We start from the raw sequence: 12343 nt of genomic DNA, 5'->3' as shown, positions 1-12343 counted from the left end.
GGGTATGAGGTATCTTTTCAAGGTGATGAAAATGCTCTGGAATTAGGCATGATGATGGCCACACGACCTTGTAAATATACCAAAACCCAGTGAATCTAAACTTTAAAATGGTGAGTTTTATGGCATATAAATTCTATCCCTCAAAAATGTAAGTAAATTGAAGGAATTTTTGAAATAATAAAAGTGAAATCAAAGTACTCTTTGAAAAAAATTGAGAGTGTCTATTACCAGCTGACAAGCAAAAATGGAATTTCTAAAGAAGGCTCTTTGAACAGAAGGGAAACAATCCCAAAATGAAGGTCAGAAAAGTGAGAGAGAGGGAGTTCCCATCGTGGCTCAGCAGAATGAATCTGGCTAGTATCCATGAGGACAAAGGTTCAATCCCTGGCCTGGCTCAGTGGGTTAAGGATCCGGCATTGCCATGCGCTGCGGTGTAGGTCCCAGACACAGCTCAGATTTGGCGTTGCTGTGGCTGTGGCATGTGCCAGCAGCCTGATTCAGCCCCTAGCCTGGGAACCTCTCTATGCCACGGGTGTGGCCTAAAAAGACAGGGAAAAAAAAAAAAAGATAAAGAAAAGTGAGAGAGCAATAAAAAAGCAAAGAATGGATAAAGATGTGAATAAATCTAAAGGAACACTGACAGTATGTTAAATACTAACATTTTTAATATTATTTTGCTGAGTTTTAAAAGAACACAAAAAAAACATAAAAAGAGCATACAGAATTAAAATACATAATTATAAGCATATATAAATCTGGAGGAGTGAATGGAGTTCAAGTAGCCTAAGAAGCTATGATCCCTGCATGGTCCAGGAGGAAGGCATATAACTGCATTATTTGGGTAAGTAAATAACATTATCTAAATTATGCAAGTAACCACAAAAAGAAAGAAAAATAGAATATAACTTCCAAGATACTAGAGAGCATGGAAAATGAGAATGATTGTTTTAAAATCGTAATACTAGGAGTTTCCACTGTGGCTCAGGAGGTTAAGAACCTGACTAGTATCCATGAGACTGTGGGTTCTATCCTTGGCCTCACTCAGTGGGTTAGGGATCTGGCATTGCCATGAGCTGCAGTCTAAGGCTCAGATCCCGTATTGCTGCGGCTGTGGCGAAGGCCATCAGCTGCAGCTCCAATTTGACCCCTCGCTTGGGAACTTCCATATGCCGCAACTGTGGCCCTAAAAAAAAAATAATAATAAAATAAAATAAAATCATAATACTAGTTTCAAATAACATAAGAGAAAGAAATAAACACAGAAATTGTGGGACAAGAGTGATACATAATATTTTTGCAGATTTAAACTTAAATAGATCAGTAATTACATTCAATGTAAATGAGTTGAATATTCCCATTAGAGGACAAAAATTATCAGATTGGATGAAAAAAACTAACTGTATAATCTTTGCAAAAGACATTTACAAAGTATAAGACTAAAGTAAGGCTGAAAGTAAAATGATTTTTAAAAAGCAAAGATATCATGCAAATATGAGCCTAGAGAAATCTGGAATGGCTATATTCGCATCAGACACATTATACCATAAAGGCAAAGATTCATTACTAGAGATAAAGAGAACCACTCATAATAATTAAAGTCTCAATTCATCAGGAAGACATAACAATTTTAAATTTGCATGCCCCTAATAACATGGTCTCAAAGTATATAAATAAAAATTGACAGAACTGCAAAGAGAAATAAGATGAATCCATAATCATAATGAAATTGTGTAATTATCTCAGTAATGGATATAACAACCAGACAAAAAAGTAGCAAGAAAATAGAAGATGTGAGTAATATGCTTATCAAGTTAGCTGAATAGAATATATAGAACACTGAACCTAATTCTTTTTTAAGCACACAGAAACGTTTTAGAAAACTTATAGACCACATTCTGAGCCATAAGAAACATTTTCAAATTTCAAAGGATTAAAGTAAAGAGCAAGGTCTTTGGGCAATGCAATTGTGATGGAAGAGAAGAAAATAAGAAAATATGCATATGGCTGGAAATGTTAAAATATTCTTCTAAATGACCTATAAATCAAAGAAAAATACCATAAATACTATTGTTATGGAATATATCCATCATTCCATAAAATATGTCCATTAAATGGAAGTTATATTGTCTAAGTTAGCTCAAGGTACTATAACAAAATCCCACAGATTGGCTTAAGCAACAGACATTTATTTCTCACAGCTCTGGAGGCTGGGAAGCCTGAGATCAAGGTGCTGATGGCCAGGTTCTGGGGAGGGCCCTCTTTCTGGCTTGTAGATGGCTGCCTTCTTGCTGTGTCCTCACATGGCAAGGAGAGCGAGAAGGAGAGCAAGCTCTCTGGACTCTTCATTTAAGGCACTAATGCTGTCATAAGGACCTCACACCCATGACCTCATCTAAACCTAATCATCTCCCAAAGGTCCCATCTCCAAGTTCCATGACATTGGGGTTAGGACTTCAGCAAAGCAATTTGAGGGAGGAACAGTTTAGTGCATAGCCTACATTAAAAATAATAAAAAATCTCAAATCAAATTCTGTATATGTAGTTGAAGCATTATTTATAAACACACATATTGGGGAAAGAGAAAATTTGCAAATTAATAAACTAAGCATTCATCTCAAATTAGAGTGAGCAGCTATAGGAAAAGAAAATTATGGCCAATTCCACTCATTGACATGGATGCAAAAATTCCCCACAAAATATTAAAAAAATATTACTCATAAGAATCTAATCAATATATTTTAAGAATAAACTAGTACAAACAAGGTGTGTTTACACAGTGATCATCCGTGGGTGGTAGAATTAAATATTTTTCTTCCGCTTTTGATGCTGATCTTTATAAAATTTCTAAACAGGTACTCATTATTTTATGAATCAGGAAAATATTTTTCAATTCATAACTAATATCCTTCTGATCTCTCATCTTTTTGAAGTCAACTAGTTAATGGGAGGTGAGAAGAGAAGCACAAGGCTCCTTCGGAACAGCCCTTTCATCTGAGTAACCATCTGAGCTGCAAGACCTTATGTGTGTCAGTGTCTCTATTTGGTTGAAAACAAAGAAACGGTGGATAGGAGTAGAAAAGGATTTACAAAGATAGGGCTATGATAATAGCAATTTGTAGGCTTTTTGCCCAGACATTAAGGAGCGATCTCATACACAAATGTATCTATAAATAGAATCCACACTGCACTTTAATGAATAATTTAAAAGCACTTTGCAAACAGGGTTAAGAAAACAGGAACCCAAATGCTGAAAAATCAATAGTTCTGTCCTATCACATCCCTGTGAGTTACTGATACAGATGCTTGAGTTGTATACCTTTTAAAAAAACATTGGAAGCTAGATGGTTAAATTTCAAAAAGCTTAAAAACATCTACAAGTTTTGACATAATTCTGCCTTTAGAAATGTACCTTTCAGAAATAACTGGTGACACACACAATGATTTTTGTATAGGATATTTATCAAGCATTATTTATGATGGTAAATATTGAATTGTTCTGCTATAGGAAAGTGGTTCAATAAACTGGGACACCCGCTGGAATAGTACGCAGCCATTCAAAATGTTTTAGAAGAATATTATATGACCAAAAAAATGCTCACTTTCTACAAGGAAGAAAAGTTGTTCATAAAACCTATTTTGGAATGAACCCAATTTTAGGAAATGTGTATCATACATATACAAAAGTAGAAAAATTGGCTATCCTTGAATGCTAAGATGTTGTTGATTTTGTGCTTTATATTTTCTGCCTGCTCTAACTTTTCTACGCAAAATATCTGTATTACTTTTATAAGTAGAAAAAAGTTTTAATAATAAAAAACTGATTACCTCAATTAGATTCATCAGCCTAAACCCACTTCTAGTGAGGGTAACTGAGAGGTCAGTATAGATTTGCTATGTTAGTCTTCTATAGCTGCATAAAAAAAAAACTATCACAAACTCAGCAACTTAACATACACATTTATTATCTCAGTTTCTGTGGGTTGGGAGTCTGAACAGCCATACGTGGGTCCTCTGCTCAGGGTCTCATACGGCTGCAACAATGATGTTGGCCAGGTTGTGTTGTCATCTGCAGGCTCAATGGGGAAGAATCTGCATCCAGGCTCACTCAAGGTATTGGCAAACGTTATTTCCCTGCTTCCTAATGGCTGTTTCTGGAGGTCACCCTCGGCTCCTACAAGCTATCTGCAGGTCTTGCCATGTGGGCTTCTCCAGCATAAGCACTTACTCAAGCCAGCAAGGAGAGTCTCTAAATAAGTTTCTAGCCACTATGGAATTGTAGATAATGCAACATAATCATGGAAGTGACATCCCATGACTTTTGCCTTCTTCTATTAATTAGAAACAGGTCACAGGTCCCACTTCAAATAGGGCTGGGGAATTATACACGGGCATGAACACCGGGAGGTGGGGATCATGGTGGGGTCAACTTCATACAGTCTGTCCACCCTATCTAGCTTCCCAGGGCAGAGTTCAGACAAAGCAGGGAAATTTGCATATGCATGTGCAGACTTTTCTGATCAATCGACCACTCGCAAACATTACTGAACCTTCCCTCTGCACCTCTGAGGCAAGACAATAAAGTAAAAAGTGAAAGGAGCCTTCACCATGAGTAGGCATTCAGGCAGAGAACTTCAGCAAGTCTTGTGCCAGCCTTGAAGGATGGTTAAGATTTAGAGCGTGGAAGGAATATAAAAGGGAGACTTTTCCTCTGCAAAGAAAAGTAGAGAGGCAGGAATTCCCAAGGTGGGCTCTGGAGAAAGTAAGCACGATGGTTTGCTCACAAGAAACAAACCAATACGATGCCTAGCTTCATATTCTAATGGGTCCCTTGATGGACAACATACTTGCAAAAGCTACAAACAAGACCTAGAGAGAAGAACAGTTTTATTTTGGCTAATTCGGCAACACTAACACCAATTAACCTCCATAGTGTGGCAAATATTAGTAACATTTACCAGTATCCTATTGTCCTAAACTTCCAGAACATTTAAAACTCCACCTTTCTGCCCCATTTGAAACTAGGCGTGTCCAGAATAACTCACTCCAGCCAATGAAATGTGAGCAGATTGGACAGTGTCCCTCCTAAAGTGACTAATTGCAAAAGCCTCCATATTCTAAAAGTGTCCAGACCTAGAAAATTTAAGCAGCGAGAGTTCCTGCCCTGGTTAAGAATCCAGCATTGCTGTGGCTGTAGTGTAGGCCAGCAGCTACAGCTCCAATTCAACCGCTAGCCTGGGAACTTCCATATGCCACGGGTGCACCCCTAAAAAGTTTAAAAAAAAAAAAAAGAAGAAGAAGCAATTCTGCCAAACTTCCAAGGAACAAATATCTCTCCTTTCAGAAACTATTACAAAGAAGCATCATGTTGATGCCAAATCTGATTAAGAGCAACACAAGAGGAGATTATTACTGGTCAATACTTCTTATGGAAATAAATGCCAAAATCATAAGTGAAATATTACCAACATTGAATTCAATAATAATTTTTAAATGTGGTATATTGTGACAAAGTTAAGTTTATCCCAAGAAATCAATGATAGTTTAAAATAAAAGATTAAAATACTTCAACTCAAAGTTCAAAGAAGAAAGGACATAAAATTATCTAAATAGGTAAAGAAACTATTCGATAAAATTAACAATCTATTAATAGTTTTAAAAAATTTCTATCAAACAATTAGTAGATAAGACCATCCTTAACCTAATAAAAGGAATCTGCCAGTACATGTAGCAAACTTCATATGTAAGGCTTTGAAAACATTGCCTTTAAAGTGAAAAACAGTATTAGGATAGTCTCATCACAATTTATATGCAATTCTGTCCAGTGGTCCAAACAAAGTGAATAAGAAAAAAAAAAAAGGTTTAAGGACTAGGAAGGAAGAAATGAGATTATCACTATTTACATGGAGAAATTAGAAACAGATCGTATTTGTGAGGTCTGGTAAGTTTCAAAGGTAGCACAGCAGATCACTGGGGAAAAGACGGTACTCAGTAAAAAACGGTACTGGTAGAATTGGTTATATGTTTGGAAAAATTCTAAAATCATCTCTACCTCACACCTCATCCAAAAAATAAGTTCAAAGTAGAATATAAAGAGGAAATAGTCAAAAAGCTTTAAGAGAATATCTTAAGGCCTGGGATAACAAAGGATTTCTTAAATAAGACTTAATAACCACAAACCAAAAGACTGATAAATTCGACTGCATTAAAATTAAACATCTGTTCATCAAAATAAGCATTTTTAAAAGGATAAAAAATAGGACACAAATAGAATGCAGAATATATAAAGAACTTCTAAAACACTATAAAAAGGACAACCCAGGCAACAAACAGACAAACAATATAAGAATACAGTTTAGAGGAGAAGAAACCCAAGTGGCCAATAAATGGGTTAAAAAAATCTTCAAAAGTCACTAATAATCAAGGAAATGGAGATTTAAACAATGAGATATTTCATCTCTACTCAAATGACAACAATTAAAACATCTGCACATATAAAAGATTAGCAAAGATGTGAAGAAACAAACCTTAGGAAACAATGTGAACAATAGCTCTGAGGTTGGTACTGGGCCTATCCTATGAACCCCAAATCCCATGTGTAGACATAAACCTGGCCCACTCTCTCCTGAGCACCCAGCACAGAGCAAAGGTAGACAGGTAGGACATGGCAATTAGCAGGGGTGGAGGCTGAGCAGGCTACTGCAAGGAAGACTTCAAGTGGAACTCAAGCCAGGTAAGGTAATGTCAGATTTCCAGTCTTGCCAGGAAGTGAAACTGGGGATCAAAACGGGGCTTACTAAAGCAACCGCCTCCGAAACAGCAGTTGGATCGGCTTATCTTCTACAGCCAGTCTGACCATGTTATTTCCTCGTTAAATTTTGCCAGCTAAACCTTTCTATAGCAGAATCCCAACTTACATCAGTTTTCTGCAGCTGCTCTAAAAATATTTCCATAAATTTAATGGTTTACAGACTCACAGACATGGAGAACAGACTTGTGGTTGCCAGTGGGGAAAGGGGTAGGTGTGGGATGGACTGGGAGTTTGAGGTTAGTAGATGCACCTGTTATATTTAGAATGGATGGGCAATGAAGTCCTACTGCATAGCACCAGGAACTGTGTCCAATCTCACTCAATCTCTTGGGATAGAACATGATGGGAATGATAAGAGAAAAAAGAATATATATACATATGACTAGGTCACTTTGTGGTACAGCAAAAATTGGCACAATATTGTAAATCAACTACACTTTCATTTTTAAAATTATTTTTAAAAATGTAATAGTTTAATAAAACACGAGTTAATTATCTTGAAGTTCCTACTGTGGTGCAGTGGGTTAAGAATCCAGCTGCAGTGGCTCAGGTGGCTGCAGAGACATGGGTTCAATCCCTAGCCTGGCACAGTGGGTTAAAGGATCTGGCATTGCCACAGCTGCAGCTCAGATTCAATCCCTGCCTTGAACTTCCATATGCAGTGGGTGAGGCCATTTAAAGAAAGGAAAAAAAAAAAAAAAGAATTATCTTAGAGTTCTCAAAGTCAGAAGTCAGAGGCAGGTCTCCCTGGGCTAGAATCAAGGTGTTAGCAGGGCTGTTTCTTTCTGAAGCTTAGCTAGAGAATCGATTTTCCCGCCCTTTCCAGCTTCTGGAAACTGCCTCTATTCCTTGGCTCATGACCCCCTAGCATCTTCAAAGCCAGCAATAAGGGGTACAGTCTTCCTAATTTCACATCACTCTGAAGCTGACTCTTCTGCATCCTTCGTCCATATTTAATGACCCTTGTGATAACTTTGGAAGGACCTGGGTAATCCAAGATAATCTCTATATTTTAAAATCAACTGATTAGCAATGTTCATTCCATCTGCCACCTTAAATATTCTTTGATGCATGGCATATCCACAGGTTCTGGAGACTGGGATGTAGACAGCTTTGGGAGGCCATTATTTTGCCTACCATGCAACCTCTCCTCGACTCTCCCGTCCACGTCTTTAGTGGAGTCCCAACCCTTTCACAATGTCCCCCACGCTCCCAGCCTTAGCCCCAGCATATACCCTGTCCTCCAATGCCACCAAGATCCTGGTGTTTTTCTAATCAGTGTATACCTATCTCATGCCCAAACAATTAGAACTCAAATTCCAAGGCTCAGCCCAAAAGCCAGCTCCTCTCTGAAGCCTTCGATTGTCAGCCAAAACGAATCACTTCTCCTCAACACACCAACCCAGTTTTCTGTGTATCCAAATTGCAGCACTGAGTGTGGCCCTGATAATCATCTGTTTTCATGTCCTTTCCTCAGCCCAAAGTGGTGAGTCCTTCAGTGGTCAGAACACTGCCTCATTCCCCTATGGGTTCCCAGATCCCAGCCGAGGGCCTGGCTAAGAACAGGCACTCCGAGAGTATTTCTAAAGCTTAGAGGAGGCAGAAGGAAGCTGCCTTGGGTTTCCCTCAAGAAAATAGATGTCAGAGAGTAACATGAGTTAACTGTACAGCGGATGGGGTCAGAGAACTAGTTGAGATGTTCCTAACAAAACCACCTCAACAACCCATTGCTCTGTTTGATGCACAGTTTTCTATAATGTGGAATCTCTGTGCCCCAAGTGATTACTTTTTATAGCTAACCATTTGGGCAATTCTAAAGTAACAGACAAAGTTAACCTCAAGAGAAATAAAGGATTTCTCTAAAATGATTTACAAAGATGTCCTCAAAATTATAGATGAGAAAGTAGATGTTGCTCCAACATAGCAAGAATGCCTGGCAACTGCCCAAGAGCCCCACCACATTCTCAGAGGGCTCCAGTGCTTCTCCAGGAAGGCTGGGAAGCACCATGCAGGTGGAGGTGAGGAATGTTACAATCAACTCTGCTCAGGGAAAAACAAATGGTCTCTGTGTACATACATATATATGTACATATTATAATAAAGGGTACATTTTTTAGGGGGTGTTTGTTAAGCAAACAGGATGTCCTTTAATTTCAATGGTTTGTTCTTGAGGCCCATAATCTAGCAAGAAAATTCTCACCTGGAGCAAAGCACACTAAGCAAAGGAAATGTTAACTCAGCACAATTATCCACTTAAAAAACGAGAGAGAGAGACATTAACGTGGCTTGAGGTTTTAAAAGGCAGGTTTCCATTCAGGTTCAATAGAACTCTCCCGTTCAGCTCTTCTTTAATAGTGTCCATTCTGAAATTCATTTTAAAACTCCAAAACCACTCTCACACTAGAAAGCAAATTGAGACCGAGAAACAGTGACACATTCAGCACCATGGACAGTAGCCCCAGAACTTGCTTTTGAGAATCCGTGCCACCAGGGCTGAGAGCTGAGACACATCAGAGCCTCCCAAAAATCTGTAGTATTCATTCTAATGTTTAATTTGGGGGTGATTCCAATACATGAGCAGGTATTTTTCCTTGTTATAGCCCACAGGAAAGCTTTCTTCCTTGTTTCAGCCCAAAGGGACGTACAACGTTCATCTACCAAGATCTGCTTCAGTGAGCACTTTTACAGTAAAGCCCTGAGATTTCTGTGGAAAGAGGAATAACTGCCATTGACACATGGCTACAGGACCAGGAACTGAAATTGTTGAAACAGAAGCACAGCGTCCAGCCTTGAATGGTTAGATCATTTCAAGGACCTCATGGAACGTTTCCATATACAAATGCAGCATGCTCTTAGCCTCTCACAAACGCGAGGGGGAAAGAGAGTTTCTTTTTAAACATTTTACAAAATGAACCCATGTGCTAAAATTTTTTCATAAACACCTTTACAATGTCATCATAAAGCTGTGTATTTTCTCCAACCCCAAGTATTAATACAGCTAATCTGGAAAAGTGATGTTCTCGACTCCAATAGCACCACAAAGCCACATCACCTGCGGCAATGCCAGCCACAAAGCCCTGAATTCTACATACGGTAGCCAATCTTTTTTGGTTAAAACAAACAAACAAGCAAGCAAAAAACTCCTTTTACCATCACCTGTTTTCAAAATCTTATATTAATAAGAAAAGTGTATGAAGTTATATAAATTCTAACACATCCGTAATGAACTTGCGCCATGTCAATAACAGCATCCACATGCAAGAAAAAAGGGACCAGTGACAGTCCCTGGACTTGAAGACGCCTCAGTTTGGGTGGATCTCCAAGTCTGAACACACCGCCCTCAACTACTCCGGCCCCTCGGAGGTCAGCGTCAACGAGATTATCTGGGATCTTATCAACAAGCCCTCCAGAGGGTCCCCGTTCTGCAAAGGGTCCCTTCAGGCCAAACTGCACACTCTGAGACATTCCAAGACGGTGAGGAGACTGGAAATCGGTTTTCTTCAGCAGGAAAGCACCCTGCAACCCTCCTTTGGTTCCCAGGTCTAAAGCCAAGTTCAAAGAACCAAAAACGGGCAACGGCTCACCCACTGGAAGCAAGCTAAATTTCGAAAGGGCGCGGGAGGGCCTGTGCCAGAGGACGAGGGCGAATCCGAGGGTCGCTCACCACCCAGTCTGGTCTGCAAAGGGCTCCTCAAGGGCCTGCCACCCGGTGTTTCTTTCGGTGACTCACACGCCCGACGCCCGACGCCCGCGCCCGCGCGGTCGGCCCGCGCGCAGAGCCGGGGACCCGGAAGTCCGCGCCGCTCCAGGGAGGTGGAGGGAAGGCAACCCACCGCGGCGGCCCGGTTTACGACCCGACTTCTCGGTAACTTTCAAATGCGCTGCGCGAGGAATCGCCTCCAGAGGAGCACGGGCCGACGCAGGACCGCCACAGGGCAAGCATAAAAAAGCAGTACTTCCAGGGAAGAACACTCGCGGAACAATAAAAACGCTTTCGACCCACCTCCAAATAAAACACCGTGGCCCGGAGGGAGGAAGCCGCCCCCGCCCCGTCTAAGCGGCCCCGCCTGTGACCCCGGGTCCTCGAGCGGGGCGGACGCGAGCCCACGAGGCCGACGCGGGGGGCCGAGGGAAGGGCACACAAAGGGCGTGCGCACCGGCCCCCTTTCTCCCGGCGCGGGGCGCGGAGGTCGCGGGCGGCGCGGACGCCCTGCTTCCCCTGCACGGCTCCGCGGCCAAACGCGATCAAACTTAAAGGGTTTGGAAACTGAAGCTTCACCGAGTCCGGGCACAGCCGCGGCGAAGGGCGCTAACAGGCGAGCCGCGCGCCCCCGGCTCCCGAGCCAGCCCTTGTTTACAACTTCTGGCTCCGGGAGGGGCGGGGGTCCGCGCTGCGCCCGAGGCCACTTCCTCACCTCGCCCCGAACCCTCCGTCCAGGCTCCGCCCGCCGCCCGCCGCCCGGCGAGCTCGCAGCCGCCGCCCGGAGCCGACTCGGGGCGGGGGCGCTCCAGGGTCCCGCGGGGACCGCCCGGACCCCGCCTCCCGCCCCGCCCGGCCCGCCGGCCACCGGCGGCCGCCGAGTTGGTCCCGCCGGGCCGGGGTCTCCCGGGCGCTCGGCGGGGCTCGGCCGGGCCGCCCCCTGCGCCCCCCTCCCGGCCCCGACCCGGACGAACCCCCGCTCGACCTCGACGCGGCCCCGGCGCGGACCCCGGCTTGACCCGCGATCCCCCGGCCCGATCGCGGCCCGGACCCCGACCCCCGACCTCCGAGTCTCGGCCCGGATGCCTGGCCCCGACTCCGGCTCGACCCCGGCTCGATTCCCCGCTCGGACCCCGACCCCCGACCCCCGACCCCGGCCCCGACCGGGATCCGATTCCCCGCCGCGGACCCCCCCGGCCCTGCCCGCGACCGCTCACTCACCGGTCCCGCGGCAGAGGGCGTGCCCGCAGGCGGCCGGCGGGCGGGCGGCCGGGGCGGGGCTGGGGGGTGGTGACGGGCGATCCGGCGGCGACGGAGCCTGAGGCGACCGAGCCTGAGGCGACTGAGGCGACTGAGGCGGCGATAGCTGCTCCTCGCGCTCCAGGCGAGGCACTGCGCGCGGCGCGGGCCCGCCCCCTCTGCGCTTCTGACCAACCCCGAGCCGCGCGCCGCTGATGGCCCCGCCCCCTCCCAGGAGCAGGTCCTCGCGAAAGCGGGCGCCGCGGGCCAATCGAACAGCCGAACGGCGACGGGCGCGGCCAATCGGAACTCGGGAAGCTCTGCGGAAAGAAACCAATTAGCGTGGCGGGGGCGGGGCGGGGCCATGGGCGGGTCATTGTGGGGCGGGGCCAGTCCCGGGTGGAGCCCAATGCGAGGCGGGGACGTCAATAGAAAGGGGCGTAGCCTGGGGCGGGCTCGTCTCCAGCCGGGGCGGGGACTGGGGCGGGGACTAGGGCGGGTCCACAGGTGGGGTGGGGTGGGGTGGGGTGGGGTGGGGTGGGGTGGGGTGGGTCCAGAACAGGACAGGGGGGCGAGACGAGGCAGAGTGAGGCCAC

General features: G+C 44.4%; 1 protein-coding gene across 2 annotated transcripts in view; it reads right to left on the bottom strand.

The window, feature by feature from the left end:
* Positions 1-11904, bottom strand: part of PCBP3 (poly(rC) binding protein 3) — a 198420-nt gene extending 186516 nt beyond the window's left edge. The window contains exon 1 of one of the 2 annotated variants that reach the window (XM_021071086.1): positions 11730-11904. The gene's annotated coding sequence lies outside the window, so the exon portion shown is untranslated. The remainder of the gene's footprint in view (positions 1-11729) is intronic. The other variant, XM_021071088.1, reaches the window with a different exon arrangement.

This window comes from Sus scrofa, chromosome 13 (assembly GCF_000003025.6).
Source record: "Sus scrofa isolate TJ Tabasco breed Duroc chromosome 13, Sscrofa11.1, whole genome shotgun sequence".
In the NCBI taxonomy this organism is placed as follows: domain Eukaryota; kingdom Metazoa; phylum Chordata; class Mammalia; order Artiodactyla; family Suidae; genus Sus; species Sus scrofa.
Note: the sequence above shows the minus strand (reverse complement) of the source record. Positions and strands in the feature narration are given on the sequence as shown.